The 25,226-nt window shown below is 55.9% G+C and overlaps 2 long non-coding RNA genes and 3 other non-coding genes across 5 annotated transcripts; all 5 read right to left on the bottom strand.

The window, feature by feature from the left end:
- Positions 1-1,362: 1,362 nt before the first annotated feature.
- LOC142873765 (uncharacterized) lies at positions 1,363-6,734 on the bottom strand. Its single transcript, XR_012921743.1, has 3 exons — positions 6,357-6,734; positions 3,608-3,863; positions 1,363-1,987 (listed from the first exon to the last, which is right to left on the bottom strand). It is a non-coding gene; the product is annotated as an uncharacterized LOC142873765 (long non-coding RNA).
- Positions 6,735-7,544: 810 nt separating this feature from the next.
- Positions 7,545-7,663, bottom strand: LOC142873857 (5S ribosomal RNA). The gene has a single exon (XR_012921830.1). It is a non-coding gene; the product is annotated as a 5S ribosomal RNA (ribosomal RNA).
- A 3,480-nt stretch (positions 7,664-11,143) lies between these two features.
- Positions 11,144-16,515, bottom strand: LOC142873764 (uncharacterized). The gene is made up of 3 exons (XR_012921742.1): positions 16,138-16,515; positions 13,389-13,644; positions 11,144-11,768 (listed from the first exon to the last, which is right to left on the bottom strand). It is a non-coding gene; the product is annotated as an uncharacterized LOC142873764 (long non-coding RNA).
- Positions 16,516-17,335: 820 nt separating this feature from the next.
- Positions 17,336-17,454, bottom strand: LOC142873828 (5S ribosomal RNA). Its single transcript, XR_012921801.1, has one exon. It is a non-coding gene; the product is annotated as a 5S ribosomal RNA (ribosomal RNA).
- Positions 17,455-21,277: 3,823 nt separating this feature from the next.
- LOC142873846 (5S ribosomal RNA) lies at positions 21,278-21,396 on the bottom strand. The gene has a single exon (XR_012921819.1). It is a non-coding gene; the product is annotated as a 5S ribosomal RNA (ribosomal RNA).
- Positions 21,397-25,226: the final 3,830 nt, after the last annotated feature.

The raw sequence follows: 25,226 nt of genomic DNA, 5'->3' as shown, positions 1-25,226 counted from the left end.
GGGACAGGCGGCCGGCCGGCGGACGGTTGGGTTGTGCGAGACGCCGCGGCCGCCCTGCTACCGGGTTCCTGGGAGGGCGTCCTGGAACCAGCGTCCACACCAAGCCCTTGGAAGGCCCAGGCGACGGAGGAGCCCCGTCAGGCAGGGGCCGAGGACGGTGACGGCCCGGGCGGGGAGGAGCGTGTCAGGCAGGGGTAGAGGACGGTGACAGGTGACAGGCCGGGCGGGATGGAGTCAGTCAGGCAGGGGCCGTGGAGGAGACGGGCTGGGTAAGGGTTAGGGTTAGAGTCAGGACACAAGTCACAATCGCAAAGACCTGGAAGCGACCCGAGTGCCCATCGACCCACGAGTGCGTAAATGAAATGTGGCGCGTGGACACCACGGAGTGCTATTCGGCTGTGAGGAGCAGCGGTGAGGGGGCACCTCTCGTGGTTCTCCTGGCCAGAGCTGGAACCCGTTCCAGTAAGCCAAGCATTCCAAGAATGGACACACGAGCACCACGTGCTCGCGCTCACCAGCAAATGGGTACGAACCGATGGACACCTAAGTGGACACAGAGGAATCACCTTCATCGGGTGGGTGTCGGGCGGGTGGGGGGAGGGGATGGGCATACACATCCATTAGGAATGGGGTGGGTGCGCACCGACTGGGGGATGGGCGCACTTGAAGCTCTGACCCGAGGGGGGAGGCTGGGAGAGGGCAACGCACCCGACCTTAACATTGGTACCCCCACAATACGCTGGAACAACATGAGAGGTAAATGAATAAGAACACGGGGGGGGGGAGAGGGGGGCACGGGCAACACATGTCACCTTAATACTTGGACTCCCATCATCTGCTTGAAAAGAGAGAGAAAAGAAAATGCAATAATAGAGATAAGAGACACTTTTTAAAAATAATGAATCCGGCCGGGCGCTGTGGCTCACGCCTGTAATCCTAGCTCTTGGGAGGCCGAGGCGGGCGGATTGCTCAAGGTCAGGTGTTCAAAACCAGCCTGAGCAAGAGCGAGACCCCGTCTCTACTATCAATAGAAAGAAATGAATTGGCCAACTGATATATATATAAAAATTTAGCTGGGCATGGTGTGTCCCGACCCGCGGGACCTTCTGTTACTCGCAGGGGCGAGGGGGACCGTGCCTGAAAGAGATGAGCGAGAGAAAGGAACGAGACCAAGCGAATGATTGTCAAGGTCTACTTTACTTGGATTTTTAGTAGGTTTTATATACAGAAAACAAGGAAGTAGAAACAGAAAAATAGAGTGGGGGAATAATGAGGCTTTCCTGTGGGCTAATCAGCCCCAATCAGCATCCCAATGGCACCGGAAGCTCTTTGTGATGGATCTCTCAACCTTAACCTGGCAGGGGGTTGGGAACAATTGCAGGTGGCATGCCCTGGAGCAAGCATGGCATGGAATGCATTCTTCTTGGAACTACAGCTGGGGAGCTGGGTGCTATTTTCCAGGACGAGGAGGCCCGTGCATAGGGCAAGTCGTTGGAATATGAAGGGTCTTAGTCTCCAACATCTCCCCCTATCTTTATTAATATGAGGGAGATTTACACAGGTTGGTGGAGAGCCTGTCTTAGGCTACGCGATGGGCTTCCGCAACCAGCACCCCAAATATAAGATCGATCTGGCGATCGAAATGTCGGTGAGGCCTCTGTCTTAGGCTATGTAGGTGGCATCCAGCTCCGGCACTTCTGATTATGAAGTGTGCCCCCGGGCATGGACCTACAATATTCCCGTCATGGAGTTACCTCACAGCTGGCGGGGTGTGCACCTGGTACGCGGCATCGCGATAATCCCGTCATGGGCGTCTCCACAGCCTTTGGAACCAACTGCGTTCCATGTCTGAGGCAAGGTCTGAGAAATTTAGACCTTCAGTGGGTGTGTTGGGAGACTCTTCATGGAGGTCTTCTCTGGAGCCTCTTAGTTCTAGCCGTTGGTAAAACACGGAGACCGATTTTTGTGTGGCTGCGTCTACCTGCGACTTGACAAAGTTGGTTAGTTTTTTGAATGCCCAAGGCCCAAAAGTGAGAAGCAACAAAAAACCTATAAACGGCCCTAAGACACTGGGAAGCAATGTGGATAGCCAGGGGGATGTGGAAAACCAATTTTGATACCATGCCTCACTTTGTTCCCTCTGTTTCTTTCTATTTTCAAGGCTTTGTCTAACTCTCTCAATACTATCTTCTACCAGGCCTGTTTTGTCTGCGTAGAAGCAGCATTCTTCTTTGAGTGCTGCACACAAACCTCCCTCTTGGAGGAACACTAAATCTAAGCCTCTTCTATTTTGTAACACTACCTCAGAGAGTGAAGCGAGGGACTCCTTAAGATATTTTAGACCTTGCTGCAGCTCTCGGAGGTCATTATCGATGGCTACAGAGAGCTGTAGGTATTGTTGATTGGAGGTGACTAGAGAGGCTATGCCTGTTCCAGCTCCTGTGGCACCAAGGCCTAGAACAACTGCGAGTGTTATGGCCGTGATGGGCTCTCTTTTTTCCCGGGGCATTGTGGTGCCTCGCTCCCAAAACTGAAGTAACTCATTAGCAGGATGTACAGTGAGTCTGGGAAAGAGCATGACTAATACACAATACTCTCTATGCTCAAGAAACGTTGCAGAGACTACATACGGGGTAAGGCCAGAAGAACAAGCAAAATAGGAGGTGTTAGATGCCTGAATATACTGAAAAGTGGAGTTGACAGTAATTGACTGATTGCATATTTTCTCTAAGGGTGCGGGAGGGAGCATCCTTGGGCTAAGAAGGCAAAGACCTAGGCCTGTGACTTGGCTGAGTGTCAGGCCATCATGGGTCTCTAGACCCCATCTGAGTCTGCTGGTGTCATTAGTAAATAATGGCTCACCAAAAGTAGCAACGCCTTCATAGAAGGGAGGCCGGGGGGAGTAGCATACCCAACATTCCTGATATTCTGAATTATTGGCCTCTCGGATGGTCCTGACAGAGGCGTTGACTAAGGAGAGAATTAGTTCTGCCGAGGAAGGGGGGCCCTCGGGCAGGGTAGGTTGGTATAGGGAGGTGCTGAGCGGAGGAGGGGACACAGTTGGGGAGGAGGGTAGGTCCCTGGAGGGACCGTGAGGTCGAGGTGGGTGAAGGTTGTTATTAGGGCCTAATGCGACTGTAGGACCTCTGGGGAGGCTTTTAATTAACTTGATTTTAAATGTGAGACCAATATCTCTCCCAGATATGTAAAGTCTGAGCCCCCATTCAAATCCCCTGGACTGGTCCCAAGAAGCCTTTTTTCCAGCTTCAGTGAATGAAATTAACAGGGGGTTGCACCACTGGTTGCTACACTCTTTTTTAAAGGGGACCGGACCGCTGTTGAGGTGGTATGGGGAAGGGGATTTTCTTTTAACTGTTATATAGTCCCAGGAGGAGGAGGGGCTCCAGTAGGTATCGCCCGTAGTCTCACAGCCCCAGGAGGCACAAAAGAAGTCGGGGGCATAGCCACATGCTTCAGCAAGAGAACGGTCTCGATGAGCCCCAGGGCAAACATATATAGGGGCCATGGTTAGATAGGTTCTTCGAACCCCAGAGCTACAGCCTGGCCGAGAACTGGTGTCTGGTTCTCCCGTGTTAATGGGTTTTACCTGTGGTGCAAAATGTGAGGACGTGCCCCAATAGTCATGGGCTCCAAGGGCCAACACGCATAGGTCAATTTCTAGTGGATCCCATGGCGTAGTGGCAGAGAGGTGCGAGGAGGAATTGGCAACGTCTCCTGCCTCATTAATTATTTGCCATGTATAGTTGTAGACCTGGTGGATGTTGGCTGCGGTGGTGTTCTTGACTGTGGCCAGAACTAGGCACAGGAGGATCAGCGTCTTCTCTCGGGGAGTCATTGTATTTCTGGAAGAGAACAGAATTAAGAATTCTTCTCAGGGGATTCCCTGGGTGGGTTATATAACTTAATCGCTCTCTCTGGTAGCCATCTGGCATTTCCTGCCTGGGTATCGTAGATGCAGGCATGTCCTTTTCCCCATATGAGGACAGGGTCAGGCCCCAGCCATTTGCCTGTAAGCGGCTCCTTCCATAAGGCCTGTGCATAAGTATCCGTGGTGGATGGGTGCCAAAGGCGGTCGGCAGCTGTTTTGCCGGCAGTGTCAAAGGTGAGAAAATTTAAAATGAACAGGGCATGATTAAGCAGGGTTTTGGAATTACCTGTCAAAGGGTACAAAATTCCTCCTCCCGATTGTAGTTTGGAGAGCATATTTTTTAACGTCTGATGAGCTCTCTCTACAATACCTTGGCCCTGAGGGTTATATGGAATGCCTGTAATATGCTTAATGCCTAACTGAGCACAAAAACTTTTGAAGTTGGAGCTGACGTATCCCGGGCCATTGTCAGTCTTAATAACTTTAGGCTGAGGGAGGGAGATGAGACAGGCTATAATATGGTTGATAACGTGGCGGGTGGCCTCGCCTGTTTGTAGGGAAGCAAAGATAAATCCACTGCAAGTATCTATGGAGACATGTACATATTTAAGCTTTCCGAAAGAGGGGTAATGAGTGACATCCATCTGCCAGAGCTCCCCAGGGATCAGGCCGCGAGGGTTGACTCCTAGGTGTGGCTCAGGAAGAAGGGTAAAACAAGCCCTGCATTGGCGGACGATTTCTCTGGCCTGTTCTCTAGTAATGGAGAATTTAAGCCTGAGGGTATGGGCGTTGAGATGGTGTAAGTCATGAGCCTGGCGTGCAGCGCAGACAGGATCAACAGTGATATTGTGAACAGCACCTGCAACATGAGTCGCCTGATCAACAAGATTATTTCCAGCTACTAGAGGCCCAGGAAGGCCAGTGTGGGCGCGAATATGGCCTATAAAAAAGGGCGCAGAACGGGAGTGAATGAGCCCTTGTAGTTGCTGGAACATTTGAGTGGTATTGTTGGAGGGCCGAATATGAGGCACAGTTTCCAAAGTGGCGACAGCATGAGCAACATAAGAACTATCAGTATACAAGTTAAATGGTGACTGATCTACGTTTTTGAAGACCGCGACTAAGGCTGCTAACTCAACGAGTTGAGCAGAGGAGAATCTGGTGGGAAAACTGCGGACCTGGCCATTAATGCTATAGGCCGCGGTGCCTGAGGAGGATCCGTCGGTAAAGACTAAGACGGCTCCTGGAATGGGGGAGACTCTTGTTTTCCTGGGAAATATTACAGGTGTCCGATAGAGGAACTGAATTAGTTTATCAGGGGGGTAATGATTATCTAGTTTGCCCTGGAAAGACGTACAGTTAACCGCCCAATCATCATCATTTTGTATTAGCTACCGAATTTGAGAAGCATTATAAGGGAGTATTATGATATCTGGATCATTTCCAAAGAGCTTAAGGGAATTTTCTCGTCCCAGGCGAATAATCTTAGCTACTAAGTAAGGGTAGGTGGGAAGGACTTTAGGGGAGGAAGCCGATAGGTGAACCCAAAAAAGAGGCTTGCCCTGCCAAAAGAGTCCTGTGGGCAAAAAGGGGGTGGGGAGGACAAGTCTTTGGAAAGCTGGGCAAACTCTTTTTGAAGTTGTAAAACATCTTTTAATTGCGTAACCCTTTGACTTAAGTCTTCTTTGGTGCGCAAAAGCAAGGGCATTGTAAGGGGAGGCATTAACGAAGGTGCGCAAATTTGGGGCGCGTAAGGAGGAGGCCATTTGGGATTGTGATATTGGGCCGCTTCCTCTCTGAGGGTTGCCTCTTCTGCGGGGTCGAGGGACTCTCGGAGGGGTTGTTTCTTGAACTCCGGGTAATTAAATGCTTGAGGGGCTGTACCCTCGGGTAAGGGAGGATAGAGGGTCTTGGTGTCTGGCCTACTAATCGGGGGCTCCTCTCTAGATGTCTGGAGCTCAGCTGAGGGGTCCTGAGGGGGCATATTAATACAAACTGAGGGGCAAGGGGAAGGACATGTTGGTCTCTTAAAATTATTAGGAGAAGCTGGCCCTTCGGCTGTCTTTAAAGACGTTCCCGAAGCGGACCGCGACACGGGTCGGAGGCAGAATTCTGCTACTGAGAGCAGCTGCTTTTTGTTGGGGTCTGAATCTGCCCCTTCAACAATATCTCTGATTAGTCCCCAGTACGAAAAAACAGATACAGGGACGGCATCTGGGCCCTGACTTAGAAGTAAATCATTTAAATCTCTACCTACTTTTTGCCATTTCTGTGGGTGAATCTCAGGTCCACCAATAATAAACCAAGGACAAGCATGATCAATGAACACAAAAAACTTTACTAGATCCTTTTTCTTAACTCTAATTCCTCTCTCTCTGAGTGAGGCCTTAAGATCCTTAATAAAAACGGCCTCTTTAGACAATGAATGGCCCATCTCAATGGGGTGACAATGTAAAAATTTACTCACCAGACCGTCGACTCTGTGAGCGGCAGAACGAGGGTCTCTGTAGGGTTTCCTTCGGCCGAAGAGCACTCCGTGGCGTCACCCGACAAAAGTCCGTACCTCGAGCCCCACGTTGGGCGCCACTTGTCCCGACCCGCGGGACCTTCTGTTACTCGCAGGGGCGAGGGGGACCGTGCCTGAAAGAGATGAGCGAGAGAAAGGAACGAGACCAAGCGAATGATTGTCAAGGTCTACTTTACTTGGATTTTTAGTAGGTTTTATATACAGAAAACAAGGAAGTAGAAACAGAAAAATAGAGTGGGGGAATAATGAGGCTTTCCTGTGGGCTAATCAGCCCCAATCAGCATCCCAATGGCACCGGAAGCTCTTTGTGATGGATCTCTCAACCTTAACCTGGCAGGGGGTTGGGAACAATTGCAGGTGGCATGCCCTGGAGCAAGCATGGCATGGAATGCATTCTTCTTGGAACTACAGCTGGGGAGCTGGGTGCTATTTTCCAGGACGAGGAGGCCCGTGCATAGGGCAAGTCGTTGGAATATGAAGGGTCTTAGTCTCCAACAATGGTGGCGCATGCCTGTAGTCCCAGCTACCCGGGAGGCTGAGGCAGAAGGATCACTCGAGCCCAGGAGTTTGAAGTTGCTGTGAGCTAGGCTGACGCCACGGCACTCACTCTAGCCTGGGCAACAAACCGAGACTCTGTCTCAAAAAATAAATAAATAAATAAATAAATAAATAATGAATCCGAAGAGAAAAGTAAAAGGAGGCCTGTGGAGCAGGTCGGGGTGTGACTCCGGATCCCCCAACATCAGGTGCCACCACCAAAGATTCCTACGTGTAGCCCATAGAACCCCAAAAGCAACGGGAGGAGTTCTGGTCACATACTCCCTCAAAATGACATCCTGGCCTTCTTCGGGAACTCCCTCCCCTCTCAGACTCTCAAGGTTTCCTCCAGCGTGTCGGTTCCCACAGAGCAGACCTTTGGTCTGAGACCTGACAGTCCAGATGCCACGCATGCTGCCGCGTGGCGGCGGTGTGGCGGCTCGGGACAAGAGGAGGCCCCACAGTGCGGGCTGGGGCGCCAGGCACCGCGGCGGGCGCTGAGGGTGGGGGTCACCCCCACCCCGGGCCGCCCCCGCACTCCCAGAAACGCGACAGAACCAGAGGCAAAAAAAAAAAAATAAAAAAAGAAGAAGCCTACGGCACCCGGTATTCCCGGGCGGTCTCCCATCCAAGTTCTAACCAGGCCCGACCCTGCTTAGCTTCCGAGATCAGACGAGATCGGGCGCGTTCAGGGTGGTGTGGCCGTGGACGGCGGAGGGCGCCCCTGCCCCGCTCAGGAAGCCGAGCCTCTCTGCGCTTCCCCGCCGCCTCCTCCCGCCCCAGGCCCCACGCCGGCGCTGACCCGCGCCGGGCCGGGCCTGTTGAGTTCGCCGGCCGGGTCCGGCGGGCTCCGAGGGACGGGGGTGACAGGCGGGGCGGGCAGGGAGCGGCGGGCCGGGGTTGGGGGCTGTCTCTCTATACACACACACTCACACTCACTCACTCACTCACACTCACACAAGATGCGCCTCCACGGCTGGACCCGCCAAGGTGGAGACCTTCCAGCCCCCCTCCTCTCCTCGCCTGGCCTCCTTCACCTCCCCGCCCCCACCCCCAGCGCGCTGACTGCGCACGGGCGGGCGGGGCGCTCGCCCTTTGACCCCAGCCAGGGGCCGCCCTCCCCCACAACCCCTTTCAGTTGCGCCCCCCACCCTGTGGCCGGGCGGCCGCCTATTCCCCCGGGCCAGGGCTGGGGCACAGCGCACGGGGGAGGGGAGCGAGTGTATGGGGCGTCTCTCTCTCGGGATGTGTCCCTTGGGTGGGGTGGGGTGGCGTGGTTTGTGGGGCGCTGAAGAAATCAGTCCCCTCCATCTCCTCCCTCTGGAAAACCCCCAAGCCCTTGGAGAACTGCCGGCAACGCTACCGTGGGGGCCGGGACCCTCCTCTGTGTCCTCCTGTGGCCCAGTCCAAGGGGCCTGGGCCTGGCCGGGGCTGCATTGGACCCCAACCACCCTGGCGTGTGGACTCGCTAAAAATCGGCGACTAGATATTGGATTCCAGCGTCATTGAGGTCATTTCACTAATGAGTGCACCGGAAAGAGTTTCCTAATCCATCTGTGAGGGTGGCAACTGAAAGAGAATTTGAAAGCTGACAGAATAGGCGAGGAAAGGCATAGGAGATTTCCACACCCAGTAAGGAAGCCTTTCCCGAAATGGAAGAAAGAAAGGAGCAAACAGAGACACCGGTAGCCCGCCCGGATCAGAGTCTGCCCCTGACAGAAAGTACCCTGACCAGGTTCACCCGTGGGTGGGTGGCGAGCTAGCGGCATTCAGAAGAGCCAGGCCCGCGGTCTGTGCAGAAGACACCTGCACTCGGGTGTGTGTGGCGGCACAATTCCCAAGCAGCTCCAGATGTTAATCCAAGGAGAAGCCAGGGAGTTCCCAACGCCCCAGGTGTCCTCAGCCCACGACTGGCTGCTGTGGGAATGCGAAGCCCGGCTCCTTGTCTCAGAGCAGGGCAACCAGGAGGTGTGATGTCCACACCGGGGTTCCTAGGAGGATCAGACTGAAGCTGGGACTTGGCCTGAAAGTGTCCCCTCGCATGGCCACCCCCTTCCCCTTCCTGCTCCTCTACTCCTGGTGCCCCTCCATCCAGGGGCCAGACCTTAAAGAGTCACCCGCAAGAGAATCCTGGTCCCAAAGGAGCCTTCTGGGGGACCCGTGCTGAGAGAGGTTGTGGGCAGGGCCCGCTGGGGCTCTGCCCGACCCAGGGCTGAGAGATGCAACCTCCCAGCTCTGGGTCCCTGCAGGAAGTGTTGGCAAGCACAGGGCCAGTCCTCCAAAGGCCCAGGTGCAGGGAGCCCAGGCCAAGCAGCCCGTGGAAGAAGCCACATGCTGTGCCACCCCGGGGAACACGACTGCAGGCCACAGCCCTTCCCGCCTCCTCCTCCTCCTCCTCCCACCCCGCCCCCGCCCCCGCCCCCACCTGGCGCAGGGCCCAGAGACACCTCAGACACTTGCTACCCAAAGTGCAAAGGGCATCAGTTGCTCCTCCAAACCCCCCCACCCAGCCCAGCAGACCGTGTTGTCCAGCCAGCCCCCAGGCCTCCCTGGGGCGCCCAGCAGAAAAGTGCAGACACCCACCGGACCCTCAATCTCAGTTTTCGGATGTTTTTGCCACTCTAAGGACCCGCAGGCCAGCTGGGCCTTCTGGCAGCACAGAGAGCCCCGGAATCCGACCTGGAGAGCTGGGTGTACGTCCCCATGAGGAGGCGGTCCCCACCTCCGCGGCTCTCCCCTTGCGGGGAGCGGCAGCCACGGGGCCTCAGAGAAGGCACCAGGCTGGGCCCCCACGGCACAGCGGGAGCACGTCCCCCGCAGGCCACTTAGGGACAGGCGGCCGGCCGGCGGACGGTTGGGTTGTGCGAGACGCCGCGGCCGCCCTGCTACCGGGTTCCTGGGAGGGCGTCCTGGAACCAGCGTCCACACCAAGCCCTTGGAAGGCCCAGGCGACGGAGGAGCCCCGTCAGGCAGGGGCCGAGGACGGTGACGGCCCGGGCGGGGAGGAGCGTGTCAGGCAGGGGTAGAGGACGGTGACAGGTGACAGGCCGGGCGGGATGGAGTCAGTCAGGCAGGGGCCGTGGAGGAGACGGGCTGGGTAAGGGTTAGGGTTAGAGTCAGGACACAAGTCACAATCGCAAAGACCTGGAAGCGACCCGAGTGCCCATCGACCCACGAGTGCGTAAATGAAATGTGGCGCGTGGACACCACGGAGTGCTATTCGGCTGTGAGGAGCAGCGGTGAGGGGGCACCTCTCGTGGTTCTCCTGGCCAGAGCTGGAACCCGTTCCAGTAAGCCAAGCATTCCAAGAATGGACACACGAGCACCACGTGCTCGCGCTCACCAGCAAATGGGTACGAACCGATGGACACCTAAGTGGACACAGAGGAATCACCTTCATCGGGTGGGTGTCGGGCGGGTGGGGGGAGGGGATGGGCATACACATCCATTAGGAATGGGGTGGGTGCGCACCGACTGGGGGATGGGCGCACTTGAAGCTCTGACCCGAGGGGGGAGGCTGGGAGAGGGCAACGCACCCGACCTTAACATTGGTACCCCCACAATACGCTGGAACAACATGAGAGGTAAATGAATAAGAACACGGGGGGGGGGAGAGGGGGGCACGGGCAACACATGTCACCTTAATACTTGGACTCCCATCATCTGCTTGAAAAGAGAGAGAAAAGAAAATGCAATAATAGAGATAAGAGACACTTTTTAAAAATAATGAATCCGGCCGGGCGCTGTGGCTCACGCCTGTAATCCTAGCTCTTGGGAGGCCGAGGCGGGCGGATTGCTCAAGGTCAGGTGTTCAAAACCAGCCTGAGCAAGAGCGAGACCCCGTCTCTACTATCAATAGAAAGAAATGAATTGGCCAACTGATATATATATAAAAATTTAGCTGGGCATGGTGTGTCCCGACCCGCGGGACCTTCTGTTACTCGCAGGGGCGAGGGGGACCGTGCCTGAAAGAGATGAGCGAGAGAAAGGAACGAGACCAAGCGAATGATTGTCAAGGTCTACTTTACTTGGATTTTTAGTAGGTTTTATATACAGAAAACAAGGAAGTAGAAACAGAAAAATAGAGTGGGGGAATAATGAGGCTTTCCTGTGGGCTAATCAGCCCCAATCAGCATCCCAATGGCACCGGAAGCTCTTTGTGATGGATCTCTCAACCTTAACCTGGCAGGGGGTTGGGAACAATTGCAGGTGGCATGCCCTGGAGCAAGCATGGCATGGAATGCATTCTTCTTGGAACTACAGCTGGGGAGCTGGGTGCTATTTTCCAGGACGAGGAGGCCCGTGCATAGGGCAAGTCGTTGGAATATGAAGGGTCTTAGTCTCCAACATCTCCCCCTATCTTTATTAATATGAGGGAGATTTACACAGGTTGGTGGAGAGCCTGTCTTAGGCTACGCGATGGGCTTCCGCAACCAGCACCCCAAATATAAGATCGATCTGGCGATCGAAATGTCGGTGAGGCCTCTGTCTTAGGCTATGTAGGTGGCATCCAGCTCCGGCACTTCTGATTATGAAGTGTGCCCCCGGGCATGGACCTACAATATTCCCGTCATGGAGTTACCTCACAGCTGGCGGGGTGTGCACCTGGTACGCGGCATCGCGATAATCCCGTCATGGGCGTCTCCACAGCCTTTGGAACCAACTGCGTTCCATGTCTGAGGCAAGGTCTGAGAAATTTAGACCTTCAGTGGGTGTGTTGGGAGACTCTTCATGGAGGTCTTCTCTGGAGCCTCTTAGTTCTAGCCGTTGGTAAAACACGGAGACCGATTTTTGTGTGGCTGCGTCTACCTGCGACTTGACAAAGTTGGTTAGTTTTTTGAATGCCCAAGGCCCAAAAGTGAGAAGCAACAAAAAACCTATAAACGGCCCTAAGACACTGGGAAGCAATGTGGATAGCCAGGGGGATGTGGAAAACCAATTTTGATACCATGCCTCACTTTGTTCCCTCTGTTTCTTTCTATTTTCAAGGCTTTGTCTAACTCTCTCAATACTATCTTCTACCAGGCCTGTTTTGTCTGCGTAGAAGCAGCATTCTTCTTTGAGTGCTGCACACAAACCTCCCTCTTGGAGGAACACTAAATCTAAGCCTCTTCTATTTTGTAACACTACCTCAGAGAGTGAAGCGAGGGACTCCTTAAGATATTTTAGACCTTGCTGCAGCTCTCGGAGGTCATTATCGATGGCTACAGAGAGCTGTAGGTATTGTTGATTGGAGGTGACTAGAGAGGCTATGCCTGTTCCAGCTCCTGTGGCACCAAGGCCTAGAACAACTGCGAGTGTTATGGCCGTGATGGGCTCTCTTTTTTCCCGGGGCATTGTGGTGCCTCGCTCCCAAAACTGAAGTAACTCATTAGCAGGATGTACAGTGAGTCTGGGAAAGAGCATGACTAATACACAATACTCTCTATGCTCAAGAAACGTTGCAGAGACTACATACGGGGTAAGGCCAGAAGAACAAGCAAAATAGGAGGTGTTAGATGCCTGAATATACTGAAAAGTGGAGTTGACAGTAATTGACTGATTGCATATTTTCTCTAAGGGTGCGGGAGGGAGCATCCTTGGGCTAAGAAGGCAAAGACCTAGGCCTGTGACTTGGCTGAGTGTCAGGCCATCATGGGTCTCTAGACCCCATCTGAGTCTGCTGGTGTCATTAGTAAATAATGGCTCACCAAAAGTAGCAACGCCTTCATAGAAGGGAGGCCGGGGGGAGTAGCATACCCAACATTCCTGATATTCTGAATTATTGGCCTCTCGGATGGTCCTGACAGAGGCGTTGACTAAGGAGAGAATTAGTTCTGCCGAGGAAGGGGGGCCCTCGGGCAGGGTAGGTTGGTATAGGGAGGTGCTGAGCGGAGGAGGGGACACAGTTGGGGAGGAGGGTAGGTCCCTGGAGGGACCGTGAGGTCGAGGTGGGTGAAGGTTGTTATTAGGGCCTAATGCGACTGTAGGACCTCTGGGGAGGCTTTTAATTAACTTGATTTTAAATGTGAGACCAATATCTCTCCCAGATATGTAAAGTCTGAGCCCCCATTCAAATCCCCTGGACTGGTCCCAAGAAGCCTTTTTTCCAGCTTCAGTGAATGAAATTAACAGGGGGTTGCACCACTGGTTGCTACACTCTTTTTTAAAGGGGACCGGACCGCTGTTGAGGTGGTATGGGGAAGGGGATTTTCTTTTAACTGTTATATAGTCCCAGGAGGAGGAGGGGCTCCAGTAGGTATCGCCCGTAGTCTCACAGCCCCAGGAGGCACAAAAGAAGTCGGGGGCATAGCCACATGCTTCAGCAAGAGAACGGTCTCGATGAGCCCCAGGGCAAACATATATAGGGGCCATGGTTAGATAGGTTCTTCGAACCCCAGAGCTACAGCCTGGCCGAGAACTGGTGTCTGGTTCTCCCGTGTTAATGGGTTTTACCTGTGGTGCAAAATGTGAGGACGTGCCCCAATAGTCATGGGCTCCAAGGGCCAACACGCATAGGTCAATTTCTAGTGGATCCCATGGCGTAGTGGCAGAGAGGTGCGAGGAGGAATTGGCAACGTCTCCTGCCTCATTAATTATTTGCCATGTATAGTTGTAGACCTGGTGGATGTTGGCTGCGGTGGTGTTCTTGACTGTGGCCAGAACTAGGCACAGGAGGATCAGCGTCTTCTCTCGGGGAGTCATTGTATTTCTGGAAGAGAACAGAATTAAGAATTCTTCTCAGGGGATTCCCTGGGTGGGTTATATAACTTAATCGCTCTCTCTGGTAGCCATCTGGCATTTCCTGCCTGGGTATCGTAGATGCAGGCATGTCCTTTTCCCCATATGAGGACAGGGTCAGGCCCCAGCCATTTGCCTGTAAGCGGCTCCTTCCATAAGGCCTGTGCATAAGTATCCGTGGTGGATGGGTGCCAAAGGCGGTCGGCAGCTGTTTTGCCGGCAGTGTCAAAGGTGAGAAAATTTAAAATGAACAGGGCATGATTAAGCAGGGTTTTGGAATTACCTGTCAAAGGGTACAAAATTCCTCCTCCCGATTGTAGTTTGGAGAGCATATTTTTTAACGTCTGATGAGCTCTCTCTACAATACCTTGGCCCTGAGGGTTATATGGAATGCCTGTAATATGCTTAATGCCTAACTGAGCACAAAAACTTTTGAAGTTGGAGCTGACGTATCCCGGGCCATTGTCAGTCTTAATAACTTTAGGCTGAGGGAGGGAGATGAGACAGGCTATAATATGGTTGATAACGTGGCGGGTGGCCTCGCCTGTTTGTAGGGAAGCAAAGATAAATCCACTGCAAGTATCTATGGAGACATGTACATATTTAAGCTTTCCGAAAGAGGGGTAATGAGTGACATCCATCTGCCAGAGCTCCCCAGGGATCAGGCCGCGAGGGTTGACTCCTAGGTGTGGCTCAGGAAGAAGGGTAAAACAAGCCCTGCATTGGCGGACGATTTCTCTGGCCTGTTCTCTAGTAATGGAGAATTTAAGCCTGAGGGTATGGGCGTTGAGATGGTGTAAGTCATGAGCCTGGCGTGCAGCGCAGACAGGATCAACAGTGATATTGTGAACAGCACCTGCAACATGAGTCGCCTGATCAACAAGATTATTTCCAGCTACTAGAGGCCCAGGAAGGCCAGTGTGGGCGCGAATATGGCCTATAAAAAAGGGCGCAGAACGGGAGTGAATGAGCCCTTGTAGTTGCTGGAACATTTGAGTGGTATTGTTGGAGGGCCGAATATGAGGCACAGTTTCCAAAGTGGCGACAGCATGAGCAACATAAGAACTATCAGTATACAAGTTAAATGGTGACTGATCTACGTTTTTGAAGACCGCGACTAAGGCTGCTAACTCAACGAGTTGAGCAGAGGAGAATCTGGTGGGAAAACTGCGGACCTGGCCATTAATGCTATAGGCCGCGGTGCCTGAGGAGGATCCGTCGGTAAAGACTAAGACGGCTCCTGGAATGGGGGAGACTCTTGTTTTCCTGGGAAATATTACAGGTGTCCGATAGAGGAACTGAATTAGTTTATCAGGGGGGTAATGATTATCTAGTTTGCCCTGGAAAGACGTACAGTTAACCGCCCAATCATCATCATTTTGTATTAGCTACCGAATTTGAGAAGCATTATAAGGGAGTATTATGATATCTGGATCATTTCCAAAGAGCTTAAGGGAATTTTCTCGTCCCAGGCGAATAATCTTAGCTACTAAGTAAGGGTAGGTGGGAAGGACTTTAGGGGAGGAAGCCGATAGGTGAACCCAAAAAAGAGGCTTGCCCTGCCAAAAGAGTCCTGTGGGCAAAAAGGGGGTGGGGAGGACAAGTCTTTGGAAAGCTGGGCAAACTCTTTTTGAAGTTGTAAAACATCTTTTAATTGCGTAACCCTTTGACTTAAGTCTTCTTTGGTGCGCAAAAGCAAGGGCATTGTAAGGGGAGGCATTAACGAAGGTGCGCAAATTTGGGGCGCGTAAGGAGGAGGCCATTTGGGATTGTGATATTGGGCCGCTTCCTCTCTGAGGGTTGCCTCTTCTGCGGGGTCGAGGGACTCTCGGAGGGGTTGTTTCTTGAACTCCGGGTAATTAAATGCTTGAGGGGCTGTACCCTCGGGTAAGGGAGGATAGAGGGTCTTGGTGTCTGGCCTACTAATCGGGGGCTCCTCTCTAGATGTCTGGAGCTCAGCTGAGGGGTCCTGAGGGGGCATATTAATACAAACTGAGGGGCAAGGGGAAGGACATGTTGGTCTCTTAAAATTATTAGGAGAAGCTGGCCCTTCGGCTGTCTTTAAAGACGTTCCCGAAGCGGACCGCGACACGGGTCGGAGGCAGAATTCTGCTACTGAGAGCAGCTGCTTTTTGTTGGGGTCTGAATCTGCCCCTTCAACAATATCTCTGATTAGTCCCCAGTACGAAAAAACAGATACAGGGACGGCATCTGGGCCCTGACTTAGAAGTAAATCATTTAAATCTCTACCTACTTTTTGCCATTTCTGTGGGTGAATCTCAGGTCCACCAATAATAAACCAAGGACAAGCATGATCAATGAACACAAAAAACTTTACTAGATCCTTTTTCTTAACTCTAATTCCTCTCTCTCTGAGTGAGGCCTTAAGATCCTTAATAAAAACGGCCTCTTTAGACAATGAATGGCCCATCTCAATGGGGTGACAATGTAAAAATTTACTCACCAGACCGTCGACTCTGTGAGCGGCAGAACGAGGGTCTCTGTAGGGTTTCCTTCGGCCGAAGAGCACTCCGTGGCGTCACCCGACAAAAGTCCGTACCTCGAGCCCCACGTTGGGCGCCACTTGTCCCGACCCGCGGGACCTTCTGTTACTCGCAGGGGCGAGGGGGACCGTGCCTGAAAGAGATGAGCGAGAGAAAGGAACGAGACCAAGCGAATGATTGTCAAGGTCTACTTTACTTGGATTTTTAGTAGGTTTTATATACAGAAAACAAGGAAGTAGAAACAGAAAAATAGAGTGGGGGAATAATGAGGCTTTCCTGTGGGCTAATCAGCCCCAATCAGCATCCCAATGGCACCGGAAGCTCTTTGTGATGGATCTCTCAACCTTAACCTGGCAGGGGGTTGGGAACAATTGCAGGTGGCATGCCCTGGAGCAAGCATGGCATGGAATGCATTCTTCTTGGAACTACAGCTGGGGAGCTGGGTGCTATTTTCCAGGACGAGGAGGCCCGTGCATAGGGCAAGTCGTTGGAATATGAAGGGTCTTAGTCTCCAACAATGGTGGCGCATGCCTGTAGTCCCAGCTACCCGGGAGGCTGAGGCAGAAGGATCACTCGAGCCCAGGAGTTTGAAGTTGCTGTGAGCTAGGCTGACGCCACGGCACTCACTCTAGCCTGGGCAACAAACCGAGACTCTGTCTCAAAAAATAAATAAATAAATAAATAAATAAATACATAAATAATGAATCCGAAGAGAAAAGTAAAAGGAGGCCTGTGGAGCAGGTCGGGGTGTGACTCCGGATCCCCCAACATCAGGTGCCACCACCAAAGATTCCTACGTGTAGCCCATAGAACCCCAAAAGCAACGGGAGGAGTTCTGGTCACATACTCCCTCAAAATGACATCCTGGCCTTCTTCGGGAACTCCCTCCCCTCTCAGACTCTCAAGGTTTCCTCCAGCGTGTCGGTTCCCACAGAGCAGACCTTTGGTCTGAGACCTGACAGTCCAGAAGCCACGCATGCTGCCGCGTGGCGGCGGTGTGGCGGCTCGGGACAAGAGGAGGCCCCACAGTGCGGGCTGGGGCGCCAGGCACCGCGGCGGGCGCTGAGGGTGGGGGTCACCCCCACCCCGGGCCGCCCCCGCACTCCCAGAAACGCGACAGAACCAGAGGCAAAAAAAAAAAAAAATAAAAAAAGAAGAAGCCTACGGCACCCGGTATTCCCTGGCGGTCTCCCATCCAAGTTCTAACCAGGCCCGACCCTGCTTAGCTTCCGAGATCAGACGAGATCGGGCGCGTTCAGGGTGGTGTGGCCGTGGACGGCGGAGGGCGCCCCTGCCCCGCTCAGGAAGCCGAGCCTCTCTGCGCTTCCCCGCCGCCTCCTCCCGCCCCAGGCCCCGCGCCGGCGCTGACCCGCGCCGGGCCGGGCCTGTTGAGTTCGCCGGCCGGGTCCGGCGGGCTCCGAGGGACGGGGGTGACAGGCGGGGCGGGCAGGGAGCGGCGGGCCGGGGTTGGGGGCTGTCTCTCTATACACACACACTCACACTCACTCACTCACTCACACTCACACAAGATGCGCCTCCACGGCTGGACCCGCCAAGGTGGAGACCTTCCAGCCCCCCTCCTCTCCTCGCCTGGCCTCCTTCACCTCCCCGCCCCCCACCCCCAGCGCGCTGACTGCGCACGGGCGGGCGGGGCGCTCGCCCTTTGACCCCAGCCAGGGGCCGCCCTCCCCCACAACCCCTTTCAGTTGCGCCCCCCACCCTGTGGCCGGGCGGCCGCCTATTCCCCCGGGCCAGGGCTGGGGCACAGCGCACGGGGGAGGGGAGCGAGTGTATGGGGCGTCTCTCTCTCGGGATGTGTCCCTTGGGTGGGGTGGGGTGGCGTGGTTTGTGGGGCGCTGAAGAAATCAGTCCCCTCCATCTCCTCCCTCTGGAAAACCCCCAAGCCCTTGGAGAACTGCCGGCAACGCTACCGTGGGGGCCGGGACCCTCCTCTGTGTCCTCCTGTGGCCCAGTCCAAGGGGCCTGGGCCTGGCCGGGGCTGCATTGGACCCCAACCACCCTGGCGTGTGGACTCGCTAAAAATCGGCGACTAGATATTGGATTCCAGCGTCATTGAGGTCATTTCACTAATGAGTGCACCGGAAAGAGTTTCCTAATCCATCTGTGAGGGTGGCAACTGAAAGAGAATTTGAAAGCTGACAGAATAGGCGAGGAAAGGCATAGGAGATTTCCACACCCAGTAAGGAAGCCTTTCCCGAAATGGAAGAAAGAAAGGAGCAAACAGAGACACCGGTAGCCCGCCCGGATCAGAGTCTGCCCCTGACAGAAAGTACCCTGACCAGGTTCACCCGTGGGTGGGTGGCGAGCTAGCGGCATTCAGAAGAGCCAGGCCCGCGGTCTGTGCAGAAGACACCTGCACTCGGGTGTGTGTGGCGGCACAATTCCCAAGCAGCTCCAGATGTTAATCCAAGGAGAAGCCAGGGAGTTCCCAACGCCCCAGGTGTCCTCAGCCCACGACTGGCTGCTGTGGGAATGCGAAGCCCGGCTCCTTGTCTCAGAGCAGGGCAACCAGGAGGTGTGATGTCCACACCGGGGTTCCTAGGAGGATCAGACTGAAGCTGGGACTTGGCCTGAAAGTGTCCCCTCGCATGGCCACCCCCTTCCCCTTCCTGCTCCTCTACTCCTGGTGCCCCTCCATCCAGGGGCCAGACCTTAAAGAGTCACCCGCAAGAGAATCCTGGTCCCAAAGGAGCCTTCTGGGGGACCCGTGCTGAGAGAGGTTGTGGGCAGGGCCCGCTGGGGCTCTGCCCGACCCAGGGCTGAGAGATGCAACCTCCCAGCTCTGGGTCCCTGCAGGAAGTGTTGGCAAGCACAGGGCCAGTCCTCCAAAGGCCCAGGTGCAGGGAGCCCAGGCCAAGCAGCCCGTGGAAGAAGCCACATGCTGTGCCACCCCGGGGAACACGACTGCAGGCCACAGCCCTTCCCGCCTCCTCCTCCTCCTCCTCCCACCCCGCCCCCGCCCCCACATGGCGCAGGGCCCAGAGACACCTCAGACACTTGCTACCCAAAGTGCAAAGGGCATCAGTTGCCCCTCCAAACCCCCCCACCCAGCCCAGCAGACCGCGTTGTCCAGCCAGCCCCCAGGCCTCCCTGGGGCGCCCAGCAGAAAAGTGCAGACACCCACCGGACCCTCAATCTCAGTTTTCGGATGTTTTTGCCACTCTAAGGACCCGCAGGCCAGCTGGGCCTTCTGGCAGCACAGAGAGCCCCGGAATCCGACCTGGAGAGCTGGGTGTACGTCCCCATGAGGAGGCGGTCCCCACCTCCGCGGCTCTCCCCTTGCGGGGAGCGGCAGCCACGGGGCCTCAGAGAAGGCACCAGGCTGGGCCCCCACGGCACAGCGGGAGCACGTCCCCCGCAGGCCACTTAGGGACAGGCGGCCGGCCGGCGGACGGTTGGGTTGTGCGAGACGCCGCGGCCGCCCTGCTACCGGGTTCCTGGGAGGGCGTCCTGGAACCAGCGTCCACACCAAGCCCTTGGAAGGCCCAGGCGACGGAGGAGCCCCGTCAGGCAGGGGCCGAGGACGGTGACGGCCCGGGCGGGGAGGAGCGTGTCAGGCAGGGGTAGAGGACGGTGACAGGTGACAGGCCGGGCGGGATGGAGTCAGTCAGGCAGGGGCCGTGGAGGAGACGGGCTGGGTAAGGGTTAGGGTTAGAGTCAGGACACAAGTCACAATCGCAAAGACCTGGAAGCGACCCGAGTGCCCATCGACCCACGAGTGCGTAAATGAAATGTGGCGCGTGGACACCACGGAGTGCTATTCGGCTGTGAGGAGCAGCGGTGAGGGGGCACCTCTCGTGGTTCTCCTGGCCAGAGCTGGAACCCGTTCCAGTAAGCCAAGCATTCCAAGAATGGACACACGAGCACCACGTGCTCGCGCTCACCAGCAAATGGGTACGAACCGATGGACACCTAAGTGGACACAGAGGAATCACCTTCATCGGGTGGGTGTCGGGCGGGTGGGGGGAGGGGATGGGCATACACATCCATTAGGAATGGGGTGGGTGCGCACCGACTGGGGGATGGGCGCACTTGAAGCTCTGACCCGAGGGGGGAGGCTGGGAGAGGGCAACGCACCCGACCTTAACATTGGTACCCCCACAATACGCTGGAACAACATGAGAGGTAAATGAATAAGAACACAGGGGGGGGGAGAGGGGGGCACGGGCAACACATGTCACCTTAATACTTGGACTCCCATCATCTGCTTGAAAAGAGAGAGAAAAGAAAATGCAATAATAGAGATAAGAGACACTTTTTAAAAATAATGAATCCGGCCGGGCGCTGTGGCTCACGCCTGTAATCCTAGCTCTTGGGAGGCCGAGGCGGGCGGATTGCTCAAGGTCAGGTGTTCAAAACCAGCCTGAGCAAGAGCGAGACCCCGTCTCTACTATCAATAGAAAGAAATGAATTGGCCAACTGATATATATATAAAAATTTAGCTGGGCATGGTGGCGCATGCCTGTAGTCCCAGCTACCCGGGAGGCTGAGGCAGAAGGATCACTCGAGCCCAGGAGTTTGAAGTTGCTGTGAGCTAGGCTGACGCCACGGCACTCACTCTAGCCTGGGCAACAAACCGAGACTCTGTCTCAAAAAATAAATAAATAAATAAATAAATAAATAATGAATCCGAAGAGAAAAGTAAAAGGAGGCCTGTGGAGCAGGTCGGGGTGTGACTCCGGATCCCCCAACATCAGGTGCCACCACCAAAGATTCCTACGTGTAGCCCATAGAACCCCAAAAGCAACGGGAGGAGTTCTGGTCACATACTCCCTCAAAATGACATCCTGGCCTTCTTCGGGAACTCCCTCCCCTCTCAGACTCTCAAGGTTTCCTCCAGCGTGTCGGTTCCCACAGAGCAGACCTTTGGTCTGAGACCTGACAGTCCAGAAGCCACGCATGCTGCCGCGTGGCGGCGGTGTGGCGGCTCGGGACAAGAGGAGGCCCCACAGTGCGGGCTGGGGCGCCAGGCACCGCGGCGGGCGCTGAGGGTGGGGGTCACCCCCACCCCGGGCCGCCCCCGCACTCCCAGAAACGCGACAGAACCAGAGGCAAAAAAAAAAAAATAAAAAAAGAAGAAGCCTACGGCACCCGGTATTCCCGGGCGGTCTCCCATCCAAGTTCTAACCAGGCCCGACCCTGCTTAGCTTCCGAGATCAGACGAGATCGGGCGCGTTCAGGGTGGTGTGGCCGTGGACGGCGGAGGGCGCCCCTGCCCCGCTCAGGAAGCCGAGCCTCTCTGCGCTTCCCCGCCGCCTCCTCCCGCCCCAGGCCCCGCGCCGGCGCTGACCCGCGCCGGGCCGGGCCTGTTGAGTTCGCCGGCCGGGTCCGGCGGGCTCCGAGGGACGGGGGTGACAGGCGGGGCGGGCAGGGAGCGGCGGGCCGGGGTTGGGGGCTGTCTCTCTATACACACACACTCACACTCACTCACTCACTCACACTCACACAAGATGCGCCTCCACGGCTGGACCCGCCAAGGTGGAGACCTTCCAGCCCCCCTCCTCTCCTCGCCTGGCCTCCTTCACCTCCCCGCCCCCCACCCCCAGCGCGCTGACTGCGCACGGGCGGGCGGGGCGCTCGCCCTTTGACCCCAGCCAGGGGCCGCCCTCCCCCACAACCCCTTTCAGTTGCGCCCCCCACCCTGTGGCCGGGCGGCCGCCTATTCCCCCGGGCCAGGGCTGGGGCACAGCGCACGGGGGAGGGGAGCGAGTGTATGGGGCGTCTCTCTCTCGGGATGTGTCCCTTGGGTGGGGTGGGGTGGCGTGGTTTGTGGGGCGCTGAAGAAATCAGTCCCCTCCATCTCCTCCCTCTGGAAAACCCCCAAGCCCTTGGAGAACTGCCGGCAACGCTACCGTGGGGGCCGGGACCCTCCTCTGTGTCCTCCTGTGGCCCAGTCCAAGGGGCCTGGGCCTGGCCGGGGCTGCATTGGACCCCAACCACCCTGGCGTGTGGACTCGCTAAAAATCGGCGACTAGATATTGGATTCCAGCGTCATTGAGGTCATTTCACTAATGAGTGCACCGGAAAGAGTTTCCTAATCCATCTGTGAGGGTGGCAACTGAAAGAGAATTTGAAAGCTGACAGAATAGGCGAGGAAAGGCATAGGAGATTTCCACACCCAGTAAGGAAGCCTTTCCCGAAATGGAAGAAAGAAAGGAGCAAACAGAGACACCGGTAGCCCGCCCGGATCAGAGTCTGCCCCTGACAGAAAGTACCCTGACCAGGTTCACCCGTGGGTGGGTCGCGAGCTAGCGGCATTCAGAAGAGCCAGGCCCGCGGTCTGTGCAGAAGACACCTGCACTCGGGTGTGTGTGGCGGCACAATTCCCAAGCAGCTCCAGATGTTAATCCAAGGAGAAGCCAGGGAGTTCCCAACGCCCCAGGTGTCCTCAGCCCACGACTGGCTGCTGTGGGAATGCGAAGCCCGGCTCCTTGTCTCAGAGCAGGGCAACCAGGAGGTGTGATGTCCACACCGGGGTTCCCAGGAGGATCAGACTGAAGCTGGGACTTGGCCTGAAAGTGTCCCCTCGCATGGCCACCCCCTTCCCCTTCCTGCTCCTCTACTCCTGGTGCCCCTCCATCCAGGGGCCAGACCTTAAAGAGTCACCCGCAAGAGAATCCTGGTCCCAAAGGAGCCTTCTGGGGGACCCGTGCTGAGAGAGGTTGTGGGCAGGGCCCGCTGGGGCTCTGCCCGACCCAGGGCTGAGAGATGCAACCTCCCAGCTCTGGGTCCCTGCAGGAAGTGTTGGCAAGCACAGGGCCAGTCCTCCAAAGGCCCAGGTGCAGGGAGCCCAGGCCAAGCAGCCCGTGGAAGAAGCCACATGCTGTGCCACCCCGGGGAACACGACTGCAGGCCACAGCCCTTCCCGCCTCCTCCTCCTCCTCCTCCCACCCCGCCCCCGCCCCCGCCCCCACCTGGCGCAGGGCCCAGAGACACCTCAGACACTTGCTACCCAAAGTGCAAAGGGCATCAGTTGCTCCTCCAAACCCCCCCACCCAGCCCAGCAGACCGTGTTGTCCAGCCAGCCCCCAGGCCTCCCTGGGGCGCCCAGCAGAAAAGTGCAGACACCCACCGGACCCTCAATCTCAGTTTTCGGATGTTTTTGCCACTCTAAGGACCCGCAGGCCAGCTGGGCCTTCTGGCAGCACAGAGAGCCCCGGAATCCGACCTGGAGAGCTGGGTGTACGTCCCCATGAGGAGGCGGTCCCCACCTCCGCGGCTCTCCCCTTGCGGGGAGCGGCAGCCACGGGGCCTCAGAGAAGGCACCAGGCTGGGCCCCCACGGCACAGCGGGAGCACGTCCCCCGCAGGCCACTTAGGGACAGGCGGCCGGCCGGCGGACGGTTGGGTTGTGCGAGACGCCGCGGCCGCCCTGCTACCGGGTTCCTGGGAGGGCGTCCTGGAACCAGCGTCCACACCAAGCCCTTGGAAGGCCCAGGCGACGGAGGAGCCCCGTCAGGCAGGGGCCGAGGACGGTGACGGCCCGGGCAGGGAGGAGCGTGTCAGGCAGGGGTAGAGGACGGTGACAGGTGACAGGCCGGGCGGGATGGAGTCAGTCAGGCAGGGGCCGTGGAGGAGACGGGCTGGGTAAGGGTTAGGGTTAGAGTCAGGACACAAGTCACAATCGCAAAGACCTGGAAGCGACCCGAGTGCCCATCGACCCACGAGTGCGTAAATGAAATGTGGCGCGTGGACACCACGGAGTGCTATTCGGCTGTGAGGAGCAGCGGTGAGGGGGCACCTCTCGTGGTTCTCCTGGCCAGAGCTGGAACCCGTTCCAGTAAGCCAAGCATTCCAAGAATGGACACACGAGCACCACGTGCTCGCGCTCACCAGCAAATGGGTACGAACCGATGGACACCTAAGTGGACACAGAGGAATCACCTTCATCGGGTGGGTGTCGGGCGGGTGGGGGGAGGGGATGGGCATACACATCCATTAGGAATGGGGTGGGTGCGCACCGACTGGGGGATGGGCGCACTTGAAGCTCTGACCCGAGGGGGGAGGCTGGGAGAGGGCAACGCACCCGACCTTAACATTGGTACCCCCACAATACGCTGGAACAACATGAGAGGTAAATGAATAAGAACACGGGGGGGGGGGAGAGGGGGGCACGGGCAACACATGTCACCTTAATACTTGGACTCCCATCATCTGCTTGAAAAGAGAGAGAAAAGAAAATGCAATAATAGAGATAAGAGACACTTTTTAAAAATAATGAATCCGGCCGGGCGCTGTGGCTCACGCCTGTAATCCTAGCTCTTGGGAGGCCGAGGCGGGCGGATTGCTCAAGGTCAGGTGTTCAAAACCAGCCTGAGCAAGAGCGAGACCCCGTCTCTACTATCAATAGAAAGAAATGAATTGGCCAACTGATATATATATAAAAATTTAGCTGGGCATGGTGGCGCATGCCTGTAGTCCCAGCTACCCGGGAGGCTGAGGCAGAAGGATCACTCGAGCCCAGGAGTTTGAAGTTGCTGTGAGCTAGGCTGACGCCACGGCACTCACTCTAGCCTGGGCAACAAACCGAGACTCTGTCTCAAAAAATAAATAAATAAATAAATAAATAAATAATGAATCCGAAGAGAAAAGTAAAAGGAGGCCTGTGGAGCAGGTCGGGGTGTGACTCCGGATCCCCCAACATCAGGTGCCACCACCAAAGATTCCTACGTGTAGCCCATAGAACCCCAAAAGCAACGGGAGGAGTTCTGGTCACATACTCCCTCAAAATGACATCCTGGCCTTCTTCGGGAACTCCCTCCCCTCTCAGACTCTCAAGGTTTCCTCCAGCGTGTCGGTTCCCACAGAGCAGACCTTTGGTCTGAGACCTGACAGTCCAGAAGCCACGCATGCTGCCGCGTGGCGGCGGTGTGGCGGCTCGGGACAAGAGGAGGCCCCACAGTGCGGGCTGGGGCGCCAGGCACCGCGGCGGGCGCTGAGGGTGGGGGTCACCCCCACCCCGGGCCGCCCCCGCACTCCCAGAAACGCGACAGAACCAGAGGCAAAAAAAAAAAAATAAAAAAAGAAGA

This window comes from Microcebus murinus, chromosome 11, assembly GCF_040939455.1.
Source record: "Microcebus murinus isolate Inina chromosome 11, M.murinus_Inina_mat1.0, whole genome shotgun sequence".
Lineage (NCBI taxonomy): Eukaryota > Metazoa > Chordata > Mammalia > Primates > Cheirogaleidae > Microcebus > Microcebus murinus.
The sequence above is the reverse complement of the archived record's forward strand: the minus strand, read 5'-3'. Positions and strand labels throughout refer to the sequence as shown.